This window comes from Bos mutus, chromosome 7 (genome assembly GCF_027580195.1).
Source record: "Bos mutus isolate GX-2022 chromosome 7, NWIPB_WYAK_1.1, whole genome shotgun sequence".
NCBI lineage: Eukaryota > Metazoa > Chordata > Mammalia > Artiodactyla > Bovidae > Bos > Bos mutus.
The window spans coordinates 15,792,729-15,809,657 of record NC_091623.1 but is presented as its reverse complement, the minus strand read 5'-3'; positions in this window follow the sequence as shown (position 1 = coordinate 15,809,657).

The following is a 16,929-nucleotide window of genomic DNA, read 5'->3' as shown; positions in this document are numbered from 1 at the left end:
ATGGAATCCCTATATACTTTTGAAAAAGTGCAACTAGGGTTGTAAATACTGAATGTATGAGAATCCAATTTCATATTTTTGTCCCAGACGGTTGTAGCAAGACCATATTTAGATTAAAGCAATTTCTTTTTCTACCCTGATGCACACAACCTTTTAAAATGCCTGCAATAGAGCTATAGGCTTCAATGTGAATTGCAAATGATCTTTTAAAGCTTTAAACTTTTACTTATATGTCTTAAGCCATTGCAAAGTTTCACAATAGGAAAATTTTTGCTTTCCAATATTCTTTACATGTATATTCATGCATTACCTTGCATATCTAATGTTCACTTATCCACATGTTCCTTACGTTTTTAAAATGTAAGCATGGAAACAAACTACAAAAGCATTCTTCTAAATGACTTGGGTGCCCAATAGAATCATCTAACTCTGAAAATCATCCCTATGAGGTCTCCTCTGAACATCATAGCCAGATACCAGCACCAAATGCAAGATAGAGCCTAGGTGCCATATACCCAGTTGGAATTAACAGACAAGCTCATGTGCTTCAATCAGAATTCAAGAAATAATGTGTCTTATCATAGGCAGAACAGAGGAATATAAAATTTGAACTAAAAGGAATACTTTTTCTGTTTCTAATAACCAAAAATGAAAGACATTTTTCAAAGTCTCATTGAAATATTTATAGATATGGTAAATACATGTGAATATTCTTTAATGGTATTTTAATATCAAAGCATCAAGAGGAAGACTACAACATATTTCTACTCATTATAACTATTAATGCTTAGATTAAATAAAGCAGTCATGCCATTATTTAATAATACTTTTAAAATACTCTGATTTCCATATATTGATCTAGAAACATTGTATATTATATTTGTGGTGAATCCAGAAAATGAAATGCACCAATCTTGTTAAATGTTTTATGACAAGTCATTTTATTTCAAGTAAATTTGCCAGCTACAGAAAATTCTATTTTAAAATAAGTGATTTGTCTATTTTAGTAGGTTGTAGTAAAGAAGCTGGAAGAGTACAATCATTGAAAGTGCTGGAATTAAAAATATTTTTATAGTGGTAGAAAATATATATCAGTTTGGTCACCACTGATAGAAACATCTTAGATATATTATCTCATTTATTACAGCAACTCTATAAGAGAAGTATTGTTGTTATCCCTTCCCTTTTACAGATGAGGATCCCGATGCTAATGAAGGTTTTATAACTGTTCTTGTGGTTAATACAGTGCAGCATGAGTATTTGAATTCAGGCAGTCTGGCGCCAGAGCCCGTGTTCTCAACCTCTACAGTGCATTCATCTTGAAAAAGGTCACATAAAAGCATAGAGGGGAAAAAAGAGGATGTGGGGCAAGGCATACGAGTGAGACTGTAATAGGGAGGAGTGCCCGCTTCACTTTGGAGAAGAGATAAGAAATGATTCAGTGATGATACACAAATATTGTAAGACACTGTGGACGGGTTTCTGATTGCTGGAATTAATGAAAGCATACCCTCAATTATCTATGAGGAAATAACTGTCTGTGAAAAAAGAGTAAGAAAGATGGAGAACCTGTGGACCCTGATTCCACACCTAAGTACTGTCAGAAAAGATTTCAAGCAGTCACTTGTGGAGAATACAGTTGGGAGAAAATAAGAAAGAAAGAATAGCTGAGACGTAGTAAGGATCTGGACTTCCCTGGTGGCTCAGACCAGGTAGCTCCCTGGGAAGGATTTAGTCATTAGCAAAATGTAATAGTAAAAGTGCAAAAAGGAAGTATGTATGACTTCCAGCATTGAAGTGTTGGAGGTGGCCAACCCTGGAAAAGGCCGATATTTGACAGATAAGGAATGTTCTAAATATTTTTGAACAATAATTTTAATAGTTAAAATCGATTTTATCAGTATGTGGTAACAGGGAACGTAAAATGAGATCTTGGATTCTGAGTCTTTTTGAAAGAATGATGGGGAATTTTAGTCAAATAACTTGATCCATCAAAGTGCACAACTTGCCATTAGTGTGAATGATCTACCAAAACTGAGACAGTAACGGAGAAAGAGAAAAGGGAAACCTAAGTGCTATAGGGAGGCAGGTAGAGGAGCGTTGAAGAAATTAAGAAAAATGGTGATGCATATGGGAAGAAACCTCTGATGTTTTTGCTCTAAAATGTATATTCTTACTCTGTGATAGAACCTAGGACCTCAAATACATGCCTCCTTGAGTAACTAAGAAAACAGAGCAGGGAACTAGAACTGGTGAGCAAGGACGAGGCTCGTTTGCCTTCTCTTTCGGAAACTCACGCCGTAAGAGATTAACCCTCTCTTGGGAAATTTCTACAGGGAAGTGGCATTTTGGAAGACATTATATATTTCAGACAAGGAAATATGAAATAAATAATGGAAAGAATATTTCTGGTAAAGAAATGTCATTCTCTGAGGGTAGGAGGTGAAGCGATACCCTTCGTCCAAGGTAAGGAGCAGCGGCTGCACTTTGCTGGTGCAGCCGTGAAGAGATACCCCACGCCCAAGGTAAGAAAACCCAAGTAAGATGGTAGGTGTTGCAAGAGGGCATCAGAGGGCAGAAACACTAAAACCATACTCACAGAAAACTGCTGCTGCTGCTGCTAAGTCACTTCAGTTGTGTCCGATTCCGTGTGACCCCATAGACAACAGCCCACCAGACTCCCCCATCCCTGTGATTCTCCAGGCAAGAACATTGGAGTGGGTTGCCATATCCTTCTCCAATGCATGAAAGTGAAAAGTGAAAGTGAAGTCGCTCAGTCGTGTGCAACCCTCAGCGACCCCATGGACTGCAGCCTACCAGGCTCCTCCGTCCATGGGATTTTCCAGGCAAGAGTACTGGAGTGGGGTGCCATTGCCTTCTTCTAGTCAATCTAATCACGCTAGGATCACAGCCTTGTCTAACTCAATGAAACTAAGCCATGCCCATGGGGCAACCCAACGGGTGGGTCATGGTGGAGAGATCTGACAGAATGTGGTCCACTGGAGAAGGGAATGGCAAACCACTTCAGTATTCTTGCCTTGAGAACCCCATGAACAGTATGAAAAGGCAAAATGATAGGATACTGAAAGAGGAACTCCCCAGGTCAGTAGGTGCCCAATATGCTACTGGAGATAAGTGGAGAAATAACTCCAGAAAGAATGAAGGGATGCCAAAGCAAAAACAATACCCAGCTGTGGATGTGATTGGTGATAGAAGCGAGGTCCAATGCTGTAAAGAGCAATATTGCATAGGAACCTGGAGTGTCAGGTCCATGAATCAAGGCAAATTGGAATTGGTCAAACAAGAGATGGCAAGAGTGAATGTTGACATTCTAGGAATCAGCGAACTAAAATGGACTGGAATGGGTGAATTTAACTCAGATGACCATTATATCTACTACTGCGGGCAGGAATCCCTCAGAAGAAATGGAATAGCCATCATGGTCAACAAAAGAGTTTGAAATGCAGTACTTGGATGCAATCTCAAAAATGACAGAATGATCCTTCTTCGTTTCCAACGCAAACCATTTAATATCACAGTAATCCAAGTCTATGCCCCAACCAGTAACGCTAAAAAAGCTGAAGTTGAATGGTTCTATGAAGACCCATAAGACCTTTGAGAACTAACACCCAAAAAAGATGTCCTTTTCATTATAGGGGACTGGAATGTAAAAGTAGGAAGTCAAGAAACACCTGGAGTAACAGGCAAATTTGGCCTTGGAATACAGAATGAAGCAGGGCAAAGACTAATAGAGTTTTGCCAAGAAAATGCACGGGTCATAGCAAACACCCTCTTCCAACAACACAAGAGAAGACTCTACACATGGACATCACCAGATGGTCAACACTGACATCAGATGGATTATATTCTTTACAGCCAAAGATGGAGAAGCTCTATATAGTCAACAAAAACAAGACCAGAAGCTGACTGTGGCTCAGATCATGAACTCCTTATTGCCAAATTCAGATTAAATTGAAGAAAGTAGGGAAAACCACTAGACCATTCAGGTATGACCTAAATCAAATCCCTTATGATTATACAGTGGAAGTGAGAAATAGATTTAAGGGCCTAGATCTGATAGATAGAGTGCCAGATGAACTATGGAATGAGGTTCGTGACATTGTACAGGAGACAGGGATCAAGACCATCCCCATGGAAAAGAAATGCAAAAAAGCAAAATGGCTGTCTGGGGAGGCCTTACAAATAGCTGTGAAAAGAAGAGAAGTGATGGATGCTTGGGGCTAGTGCACTGGGACGACCCAGAGGGATGGTATGGGGAGGGAGGAGGGAGGAGGGTTCAGGATGGGGAACACATGTATACCTGTGGCGGATTCATTTTGATATTTGGCAAAACTAATACAATTATGTAAAGTTTAAAAATAAAATAAAATTAAAAAAAAAAGCAAAGGAGAAAAGGAAAGATATAAGCATCTGAATGCAGAATTCCAACGAATAGCAAGAAGAGATAAGAAAGCCTTCCTCAGCGACCAATGCAAAGAAATAGAGGAAAACAACAGAATGGGAAAGACTAGAGATCTCGTCAAGAAAATTAGAGATACCAAGGGAACATTTCATGCAAAGATGGGCTTGATAAAGGACAAAAATGGTATGGACCTAACAGAAGCAGAAGATATTAAGAAGAGGTGGCAAGAATACACAGAAGAATTGTACAAAAAAGATCTTCATGACCCAGATAATCACAATGGTGTGATCACTCACCTAGAGCCAGACATCCTGGAATGTGAAGTCAAGTGGGCCTTAGAGCATCACTACAAACAAAGCTAGTGGAGGTGATGGAATTCCAGTTGAGCTATTTCAAATCCTGAAAGATGATGCTATGAAAGTGCTGCACTCAAAATGCCAGCAAATTTGGAAAACTCAGCAGTGGCCACAGGACTGTAAAAAGTCAGTTTTCATTCCAATCCCAAAGCAGGGCATTGCCAAAGAATGCTCAAACTACCACACAATTGCACTCATCTCACATGCTAGTAAAGTAATGCTCAAAATTCTCCAAGCCAGGCTTCAGCAATATGTGAGCTGTGAACTTCCTGATGTTCAAGCTGGTTTTAGAAAAGGCAGAGAAACCAGAGATCAAATTGCCAACATCTGCTGGATCATGGAAAAAGCAAGAGAGTTCCAGAAAAACATCTATTTCTGCTTTATTGACTATGCCAAAGCCTTTGACTGTGTGGATCACAATAAACTGTGGAAAATTCTGAAAGAGATGGGAATACCAGACCACCTGACCTGCCTCTTGAGAAATCTGTATGCAGGTCAGGAAGCAACAATTAGAACTGGACATGGAACAACAGACTGGTTTCAAATAGAAAAAGGAGTCCGTCAAGGCTGTATATTGTCACCCTGCTTATTTAACTTATATGCAGAGTACATCATGAGAAACACTCGACTGGAAGAAACACAAGCTGGAATCAAGATTGCCGGGAGAAATATCAATAACCTGAGATATGCAGATGACACCACCCTTATGGCAGAAAGTCAAGAGGAACTAAAGAGCCTCTTGATGAAAGTGAAAGTTTAGAGTGGAAAAAGTTGGCTTAAAGCTCAACATTCAGAAAAAGAAGATCATGGCATCCGGTCCCATCACTTCATGGGAAGTAAATGGGGAAACAGTGGAAACAGTGTCAGACTTTATTTTTTTGGGCTCCATAATCACTGCAGATGGTGACTGCAGCCATGAAATTAAAAGACGCTTACTCCTTGGAAGGAAAGTTATGACCAACCTAGATAGCATATTCAAAAGCAGAGACATTACTTTGCCAACAAAGGTTCATGTAGTCAAGGCTGTGGTTTTTCCTGTGGTCATGTATGGATGGCAGAGTTGGATTGTGAAGAGGGCTGAGCGCCGAAGAATTGATGGTTTTGAACAGTGGTGTTGGAGAAGACTCTTGAGAGTCCCTTGGACTGCAAGGAGATCCAACCAGTCCATTCTGAAGCAGATCAGTCCTGGGTGTTTATTGGAAGGAATGATGCTAAAGCTGAAACTCCAGTACTTTGGCCACCTCGTGCTAAGAGTTGACTCATTGGAAAAGACCCTGATGCTGGGAGGGATTGGTGGCAGGAGGAGGAGGGGACGACAGAGGATGAGATGGCTGGATGGCATCACTGACTCAATGGACGTGAGTCTTAGTGAACTCTGGGAGTTTGTGATGGCCAGGGAGGCCTGGCGTGCTGCAGTTCATGGGGTCGCAGAGTTGGACACGACTGAGCGACTGAACTGAGGAGGTAAAGCGGGAAGTGTTTGCTCCCTTGTAATACGTTCCCTGGTTTACGGAAGATAAAAGGGGTAGAAAGACTCATCACAGAAAAAATGGCCGTGCAGAGTAAGGAGCAAAGGACAAGAATTGTGCCAAAGGGCAAGTTTAGCCACTAGTGAACTAGTACAACTAGAAGTTGGGAGTTAACTAGAGGACAGATAGAAAAAAATTGGTCTGGTCAAAATGTGTTCATGGTAGGAACTGAGTGAGTGGTTTCCATTTAATTGAATATTTGGATGCCAAAGTGTTGGAGAGAGAGAGACAGCAATGGGTACAACTTTGTAAGGATCAATTATGGTAGCCCTGGTACATGGAAAGACTTCCCTGGTGGCTCAGATGGTAAAGAATCTGGCTCCAATGTGGGAGACCCAGCTTTTTGATCCTTGAATAGGGAAAATCCCCTGGAGAAGGGCATGGCAGCCCTTCCAGTATTCTTCCCTGGAGAATTCCATGGACAGAGGAGCCTGGTGGGTTACAGTCATGGGGTCACAAAGTGCTGGACATGACTGAGCAACTAACAGTAACACTTGAGACATGGAAGTTTACCTCAATATATTTGAAGAGGAAGAGAAAGATTGGCTAGTGACTATAGTGACATTATAGTGAGCTATAGAAGATTGACCTTCCTGTGAATCCAAGGCACCAAAGAAAGGCACTAGCCCATAGTAACTTTAGGATTCTATAAAATCATGTTTTACATTCATTAGGATTTTAAATATTTTAGGTTTAGGTGACTTTTTGATGTTTATGATCTAAAAACTTCATTTGTTCCCAGAATAGTGGCACTGTATCTGATCATATGTGATATCAGAAAATCTGACTCCATGGTAAAACATTTGCTATAGATTCTTTTTTACTTTTCACCTCACACAGTATGTAATCCTATATAGAAGTAGTTTCATACAACTACAAAAGAAATTTTATTTTGAGCAATGTTATTTCCACATTTTATTTGCCTCTGTAAAATATCAAAAGAGGCATTTTTCATCATTGGTTCAATTTTTCCATGTGGGTTGTTTCTATGTTTGCCCCTAAGGCTCTTTAAAGTTGTTTTTTTTTTTTTTCTTCTTCTCCCTCTGCTAGTCTATTGAAAGTCTGTGATTTCTGTCACCTAACCCATGTCTACATGACAGCAAACAAATGTTTCAGGCAGAATAATTGGTTCCTAGAGGAATGTAGCATCTGATGTCCAAACAAAATCATTAAAAGAGTTCTTTGCATTTGGAAAAATGGAATGAAACATTTCTGAACCAAATATTTTTATAGCATTTCAATAGTCAAAAGTTATTGTATAATTTAACCATGAAGCTAAAAAAAGAATTAGGTACAATACCGTGAGCTCTTTGGGTCTGCCCACACCTACTTCTCCCTCATCATGACCTCTAGAACTTTTCTGGAAGCACCTACCCTTCTCTCTCCCAGTCTGCTTCTTTCTTTAGAGTCCCCAAGGTTAAGTTCTGCCTCAGAGCCTGAATTAAGATTTTAAATGTAGTTAGTAAGAACAAATAGTGTGAATTCTTCGTTATTTTGACAAGATTGAAATTGCTCTGGTGATTCATTAATCAACTTATCAAATATGGAGTGGGATAGTGAATACACTATTTGAAAGTCAAGAAATAGAGCTTAATTGTTTAATGTCAAAAGCTCAGGGGCAGATTGCAGGTAATTGCTATGAAACCTATTCACATGAGTTTTAAAATACAAGCACTTGATCTAGGTTAAACTAAAGACACGTTCCCATTATTTGGAAAGGGCTTCTTGGGCACACACGTCAATCTGGATTAAATAAGTAACTTAAATAAAATGGTGAGCCTTATTGTGAGTAAAATTTTAACTGAAGTCTAGTACAGAAGTACAAAATGAACACAAATTATGTGTATGCAAAAAAGAAAGTTGCTCAGTTAAAAATAAAGTATACTCTCAAAAGAAAGCTATGTCTTTCCTAATTTGAAGACATAATTTGTTTTTAATAATATACTTTAGAGTGACTATTTATTGTTATATTGGTAGCATATATAAAGATGATAACATCTATAAAATTAAAAACTGAACAGAAGAATTTAAATAATAGTCTTAATTAGGAAAGACCCTAATTTCTATTAAAACACATAAAAATTGCCTACAGAATTTAATATACTTCAATTTCCCGCCCCCACCTTGGGTCATAAGTCTAGAAAATGAAAGTCCTAGAGAACTTTGAAGGTTAGGGAAGTAGTTTTAAAATACAAAATCCTCAATGACTTCAATAGTCACTTCTGCTGAGAATAACTTTCATAAAGTTCTGATATATTTCTAACAATCGAGCTTCACATTTCAACCTGCCTTATATGCCATTCTACCAGGATATCTTGCCAGCACGTATTTTAACAGGTTCCAAAGTGAGCTTTTAACACAGCTCCTCATTCACACCCACCTCTCTACTCTTTTTTTCTTTTTTTTTTTTAATCCATGTTTCTAATTGTACTACCTCCTTGGGATGGAAACTCAAAGACACGGACGTAGAGAACAGACTTTGGACACAGCAGGGGAAGGAGAAGGTGGACCAAACTGAGAGTAGCATTGACCTGTATACATTACCATATGTGGCGTAGATAGCCAGTGCCAAGCTGCTGTCGGCACAGGTAGTTCAATCGATGCTCTGTGACCACCTACAGGGGTGGGATGGGGAGGTGGTGGGGAGAAGGTTCAGGAGGGAGGAGACATATGTATACTTGTGGAGGAGATATATGTATGTATTGTTGTATGACAGAAGCCAACACAATATTGTGAAGCAGTCATCCTCCAATGAAAAAGGAACAAAAAGAACTTTAATAGAAAAAGAAAAAAAAACTTTTTAAAAACTAAAAAAATTAGAATACAAAATTACTGCCCATTGCTACCCAGATCCATTGTTTTCTATTTTCTCTCTTGTCAGATATCTATGGTTTTTGATCATAAATGCCTTGTCCTATGTCTCTGTATCATGAGACTCTATCCACCTTTTACATTTTATGCTTTAAAGTTCTAGTAAGTTGACATCTCATCTTTGAATCTTTCTGCAAAATCTTTCTCAATTTCAAGTAATAGAAGTAAAACCTATCTTCTGCTTGTATAAAATGAGTAAGTTTAGTGTGTATCAGTGTTAGCTTCATAATATAATTATTAACATATGTAGCTTACTGTTTTTTTCTAGCATGTGAGTTCTTGGAACGTAGTTTGTAGATACATATAGTTGACCCTCCCTAGTGGCAGGTGTACAGCACAGGGATAGCAAGGACCAACTGCACTATATCATTTTATATAAGGAACTTGAGCACCTGCAGATTTTGCTATCCATTGGAAATATTGGAACCAATCCCCCAGAGATACTAAGGGACAGCTGAACTTATGTATAATTCATAACACATAGTGAAATATGTTGGAGTTATTAAATAATCAAAAATGTTTATTACTCATAGTTTTTGGGAAATATTTCAGGAGTTAACCAAATGTCATGCTTACCATAATGCCCTTTCCCATGACAGTCAAGCACATATTGAGCTCTGGTCCTCAACAAAGTCCATTCACAGCCTTTCACATTTGTTGTTGTTCAGTCACTCAATTGTGTCCGACTCTTTGTGACCCCATGGACTGCAGCACGCCAGGCTTCCCTGTCCAACACCAACTCCTGGAGCTGCTCAAATGCATGTCCATCAAGTCAGTGATGCCATCCAACCATCTCACCCTCTGTCATCCCCTTCTCCTGCCTTCAATCTTTCAGAGCATCAGGATCTTTTCCAATGAGTCAGTTCTTTGCATCAGGGGGCCAAAATATTGGAGCTTAGGCTTCAGTATCAGTCCTTCCAGTCCTTCACATAGTGGAAATTTTGTACCCTTTTCTGCTCATCAGTGTCAGTAAAGATCTTCCTTGACAGTCACTAGAAATATATCAATGACCATGAAACTGAAGAAAGAAAGTAGGACTCTATCGACCCTTTTCTTTCAGGAAGCTTTAGTGTCCCTAAAGACCGTGAGTTGTGGTGTGGTACAACTTTTCCCAAGAAAAAAAAAAAAAAAACCTACCTAGTCACATGTGGTTTTAGAGAGTAGACACTGTTTTCCCAGAAATTATGTGGATTATTTGTCTTCTCCAGTTTCCTTTGTAGTTAAAAAAAAATCAAGACAGCTTTGGAAATAAGACTTTCAGTCTTTGAACAGAGAAGAGTGAGACTACCCACCAGTCCTCTATTATCCTTTCCACATATATTTATAAGGTTATTTTAAAAGAGTAATTTTAACTCCGGTTCACTATCTGAGACACAAAGCAACACTTAAATCACTTCTCAGCCAGAAGAGTGTTAGTAATGCATCCACTTAATACATTTGTGTGTGTGTGTGAGGCACTTCTTTGTGTGTGACTGAGTTTTATCTGGCAACAGCTTGATTTAGGTGGGACAGTAATGACATTGACAAATGAGGACGATTACATAGAGTTTAACTGACTTCCCTCTGTTCGTTGGTTGTAGCAGGCTTAAGAGAAAATACTGCCGTACATTTCAACAAATCTGCTCAGTCTTTTGCTCTGTCTCCTCTTTGGTATGTTGTCTTGTCACTGAATATAAACTCTTTGACGAGCAGGGACCATTTTTATCTTTTCTGAAGCACTATGCACATGGGCTAATCCATTGATTTATTATATTAAATATAGTAAATATATTAAGTATATATGTTTCTACTGTACTGTCTTTAGCTGAGTAGGGAAGATAAGTGCTTTTTAAAACTTATGTAATTATAGTTTGCTTTTTCACAAGTAAAAATACATAAGTTATATATAAATCTATGTAAAATAAAAAGAATCACCTTTACACTGAAATATATTTTTGGTACACATAGGATAGTAATTTTTTCTCTATGTATACAGAAATATTTATGCATTAAATTTCAATTACAATCTGCATGTCACTTTTCAAGCTACCTTTTTAATTGTTCACCTTATAATTTATAGTCATTCTAACCCACTATTAATCATAGGAGCATACTAAAAGTAAAAACATTTAAGAGTACCTATTGGAATACAGTTTCAGTTTGTACCTTTCTTACTAGTATTAAAACAATTCTATTTGTTTATTAATTTTTCTAATTTTTTGGTTGGATGACACAACATTTTGGCAAGAATTAGTAAGAATTGAAAGTCTGGGATACACAGTGCAAAATAAATTTACCAGTATTTTAAAATAATTAGAAAATGTGATCAGGATAAGAAAGTTTTAAAATTATGAAATCAATCACTGATTTGAAAACATGTATATAATTATTTAAATTAGAAATTCTGAATATATTTTATTTATATTTTATGAGAAAATTAGTGAACTACTGTAAGAACTGAAGAAATTCTCTAGAATACATGTCCAAAACCAGTGTCCAAAGATAGAGGACTTACAAAACTTAGAAGATAGATGAGACACAACAAATGAGGGAAAGCAAATATTTTAGAAGTAATATCTTAACATTTTCTGTTGAGAGACATGCACTCAAAATCAGCAAATACAATGGATGCCAAAAAGAATCAGTAAAAATACATGTTCACATTTATATAGGATTTTTAAACTAGCCACCAAAGACAAAGAAAAGATGTTAAAATTGGCAAGAGGCAAATGATAAATCTATTAAGAGTTAGTTGTTCACAAGAGCAAAAACAGAAATAAGATGACAGTAGAATAAATTTTCAAAATGCCAAGACTAAATGTCCACTGTAAAAAATTTCAAAAAAATCTTTAAGCATTTTTGAGTGAAATAGAAATCATTTAATCCCAGAATGTAGAAAATTTTAACAGCAATGAAACTCATTTAAAAACTTCAAAAGTGTGCTTTGCAAGGAGTCAGAAAGTAATATAAAAGGAAGTTCTGCTGTGCAAGAAAAATATCGCAAGTAAAGAAAGGGGTAAATGCTTGGATAAATCTAACTATATGTGGACTACAAAACATAGCAATTATAATGGCTAATATCTTAAGATAAAATGATAGAACTATGGTATTGATTAAAAGGACATGTTAATCAGGAAAAGGAGCATGTCAGAGACAGAGCTTTCTATAGTCTTTGAATTATCTAAAAATATATAAAACATTAATAAATTTAACTGAATGAGTTAAAATATATAAAAACATCCATGAATTTATACTGTATTAAATAATATATGAAATTAAAAGACCAAAGAGGAGTGCAATTTTTCTTCAAAATATTTGTCAACTTCTAACCAAATGATAACTTCAAAGAAAAAAGTAGTAAAAGTTAAAAATAAATCTTGATATGGGTGGTGCGCATGGAATGTATAGCAGTTTTATTATTTCTAAAACATAAGCAGCCAAGATTTCCATCAACAATGGAGTGATTAAATAAAGTTTGGCACATGCAGACAATGGGATGTTATTCAGTGCTAAAATAAAATGAATTAGCAAACCATAAAAAGACAGCAAGGAATTCTAAATACATATTAAGTGAAAGAAAACCTGAAAAACCTACGTATTTTATGATTCCAGTTGTATGACATTCTAGAAAAGGCTGAACTATGGATACAGTCAAGAACAATGATTGCCAAAGATTAGAGGAAAGGAAGGAATGGATCAGCAAAGCCTAAGATTTTTAGGAGATTTTTGGAGAGGACTCTTGAGAGTCCCTTGGGTTGCAAGGAGATCCAACCAGTCAATCCTAAAGGAAATCAGTCCTGAATATTCATTGGAAGGACTGGTGCTAAAGCTGAAACTCCACTACTTGGGTCACCGGACACGAAGAACTGACTCATTGGAAAAGATCCTGATGCTGGTAAAGATTGAAGGCAGGAGAGAAGGGGACGACAGAGGATGAGATGGTTGGATGGCATCACTGACTTGATGGACATGAATTTGAGCAATCTCTGCTCATTGGTGATGGACAGGGAGGCCAGGTGTGCTGCAGTCCATGGGGTCACAAAGAGTCGGACACGACTGAGTGAGTGAACTGAACATTTTTAGAGCAATGAAACAGTTCTGTGTGATACTATAATAGTAAAGTGAAGTCAGTCATGTCTGACTCTTTGTGACCCCATGGACTGTAGCGTACCAGGCTTCTCAGTCCATGGAATTTTCCAGGCAAGAGTACTGGAGTGGGTTGCCATTTCCTTCTCCAGGGGATCTTCCCAACCCAGGGATTGAACCCAGGTCTCCGGCATTGCAGGCAGACGCTTTACCGCCTGAGCCACCAGGGAAGCCCTCTGTAGTAGGTACATATAATTTTAAATGTATTCAAACCCATAGTAACGATTATACAGCACAAGTGAACCTTAGTATAGACTATAGACTCTGGGTGATGATGTGTGAATGTAACAAATATTGTAACAAATGTACCACATTGGTGCTGGATGTGGATAGAGAGGGTGTGTGTGTGTGTGTGTGTGTGTGTGTGTGTGTGAGAAAGAGAAATGGAAACAGGCAGGAAGGGATATATGGGAACATTGTACTTTGCACTCAATTTTTATATAAAACTAGAACTGCTCTAAAAATAAATTCCATTTTAAAATATTGTTAAGTGTGAAGGGGACGACAGAGGATGAGATGATTGGATGGAATCATCGACTCAATGGACATGAGTTTGAGCAAACTACAGGAAATAGTGAAGAACAGGGAAGCTGGGTGTGCTGCAGTCCATGGTATCGCAGAGTCAGATAGGGCTGAGCGACTGAACAACAACGAACTGTGACAAATAATATTACACCAGTTAGAAGAAAAAACAATGTTGCCAATAAACTAAGATACAAGCGCTTTAATAGCACTTAGTTGTATTTTATATATATGTGTGTATATATATATATATATATGTATGTATGAAGTCAGAAGATCTTGTGATATGTCACTCTACTACCTTGCTGTCAAAAATATACAATAACATTTCATAGTCAAGGATTTCTGTCAGCTCCTCAGAACCTGCCTCTGTTGCAGAGACTCAGCTGGCTGAATGCTGTACCCTCCCCAGATGTGTGGGAGAGGCAATGGTATGAAGGCACAGCCGACATGAGTTTACACTGGCACACCCCCTCCACAGCCCCCACTGGGGTGGCTGAGACCTTGAGAGCATTGCCATTCAGTTTCTGCTTTGGTCCAGTCCTTTTTTTTTTTTTATTGTCATCGTTGTTGAACTCTGGTCACAGTTGTAGATATCTTGTCACCCAAACTCTATCACTGTCTGCTTCCCTAATCAATGTGCCATTTAAAGTTAAGGCTGTGTCATTTCTGTTAAATATAAATCTCTCTTAATACCTCATATAATGCAATTTAAATGTTTCCTATTCAAGACTAAAAGCCCAATAAATGTGTATTAGAGCATCTTACTCAGGCTTCCACCAGCTACTGGCATTTAGGGTAGAGTATAGCAAAAGGGTCTCTTGTTTGTTAGGTGTATATGGGGAAAGAGAAAAGAGTTTCATGTGAGGGAAAACACAGGCCAGGAGGCAGGAAGGTGTAATGAATGTGCAGCAGTAGAAAGGAAGATGGTTTTTCTGGAGAAGCGTACCACTGCAAAGGGAAATTGGGGCAAGAATGGATTGAGGGTGGGGGAAAGCCCATCAGGGTCAAGATTTCTTCTGTGTGTAGCTTCACACCCAGATACATGTTAACGAGTTTTAGCTTTTATTGGACCAACCAATGTTACCTTCCATTTAAAGTGGTAGGGTGTATAAAATGTTTATTTATAGTAGTTACCACTTGGGTAAACTAATCCATTTAAGTTTAATCTTTTGCTTATATAATGGAATTATTCTTATCTACCTTTTTCCTTACTTTATTTGCCAAAATATACACTAATCATCTATAGATCCTAATGCTGGAAAAGATTGAAGGCAAAAAGAGAAGGGGGCAGTAGAGGATGAGGTGGTCATATAGCATCACCAGCTCAATGGACATGAATGTGAGCAAACTCCGGGAGATAGTGGAGGCCAGAGGAGCCTGGCGTGCTACAGTCCATGGTGTCACAAAGAGTTGGACATGACTTAGCAACTTGAACAGCAGCTTAGATATGTTGCAAAGATTGCAGAAGTACTTTAAAAAGACAGGATGTAAGAGTTAAGTCATTTACATTCTCCACTTGATGGTCTTTGAAGTTCGCAAAATATATTTTTTGAAGTTATATTGTAGATAGGAAGCAATAAATGTGAAATTACCTTTAGACAACTGAGCCACCTGGTGGATCTGTACCTAGGAATTTGGCTTCCCTTTTTCAAGTTATGTTTTCTTAAGGACCACAAAATTTTCAAAACCACCAGCAGATTTCTTAAAATTTACTTGACCATGAAACCAAATCAAATGAAAGGATATTCATGAAGCCAGGGAAACAAAGATAGCAACGTCTTCCCTTTGTTTCCCTTGGGCAAACATGCCATGAAATGAAAGATCCAGTATCTTTCTACATATTAACGCACACAGTGCCACTGCCTTGAAGGCAGGCACACAACATTCAGAACTGTTGAGGATACGCTGCCAAAAGTACAGACGGCCTTGGCAGCAAAGAGCAACGTTCTGCGTATTTGTACTGTGCCCGTCGCAGTGACAGCTGCTGAGACAGATTTCAGAGTCCTCCACACTGCCAGTTACCCACGTATTTCTATCCTTGGCATCTCTTTCAAGAATAGCAAATGCCAGCTGTTCCTTCTGGCCATGGAGGCAGTGCATAGAAATGCTTCTGCCCCCAAAATAAATAAGAAATAAATAACAGGGACAGTAAGTAAAAATCTAAGCTGAGATAGGGGATAACCAACCCAAAAAAGTTTCTACTTGCACTTCCAACTAACACATCAATTCTTTGGCTCACACTTTTCCCAAAACATCATGCCGCTACTAATGTTTCCTGAAAATACAAACAAAACTGAAAAAAAAAAAAAAACCTGCTAATAGCCTGGATGATGTGTTATTTGAGGGCTTGGAGGAATTTCAAAAAGAGTGCCAGAAAATATCAATATCCTATAAATCTCAGTAGTCAGTGCAGTGTTTCCTAGCCAAACCTTGTTGGTTTGATAAAAGTTTTTAAATACTCTGACAATTATATAATAATTAAAATCAATTTAATGGGGTAAAGGAGACTTTTTAAAATATTGGGAACATGTGGGAAATACCTAGATAAAGAAGTCTGTCTATATATAGGTTCTTATTCAATATAAACAAAGGACTGATAAAAATAGAGAATGGCATCATATTTAGTTAAACTTTAAAATAAATATCTATTATAAGACCTTCATAAATATTTAATAAGCTTCCTAGTTCCCCTTTTATAAATGTTTTTCATACTTTTTATCTTTTTATTTAAAATAGACTCAAAAATACATTAGCATAACTTTGAAAAAATCTGTTTTTACCAAATTCCTACAATCCATCAGTAAAAGAAGAAAATAAGTTAAACTTTCCTATTGGTTTTAAGTTCTGCATTGGAAGCACATATGTTTTTAATTATTTTGATAACATTTCATAAAGCACATTGCAATATTTGTTCAAATTTAACATTTGCACTGATAAACATTTTGAAGCTTTTCTATTTCTGATTATATAAGATTTGGGTATGATGCCTGTCATTAAATATTAAATGTCAGTCTTAAATTGAGAGGAAAATGAGGACATAATTGATTTTTTCTAATTCTTAGTTATAGTAAAGGAATATGTAAAATATGGAAATCCAACT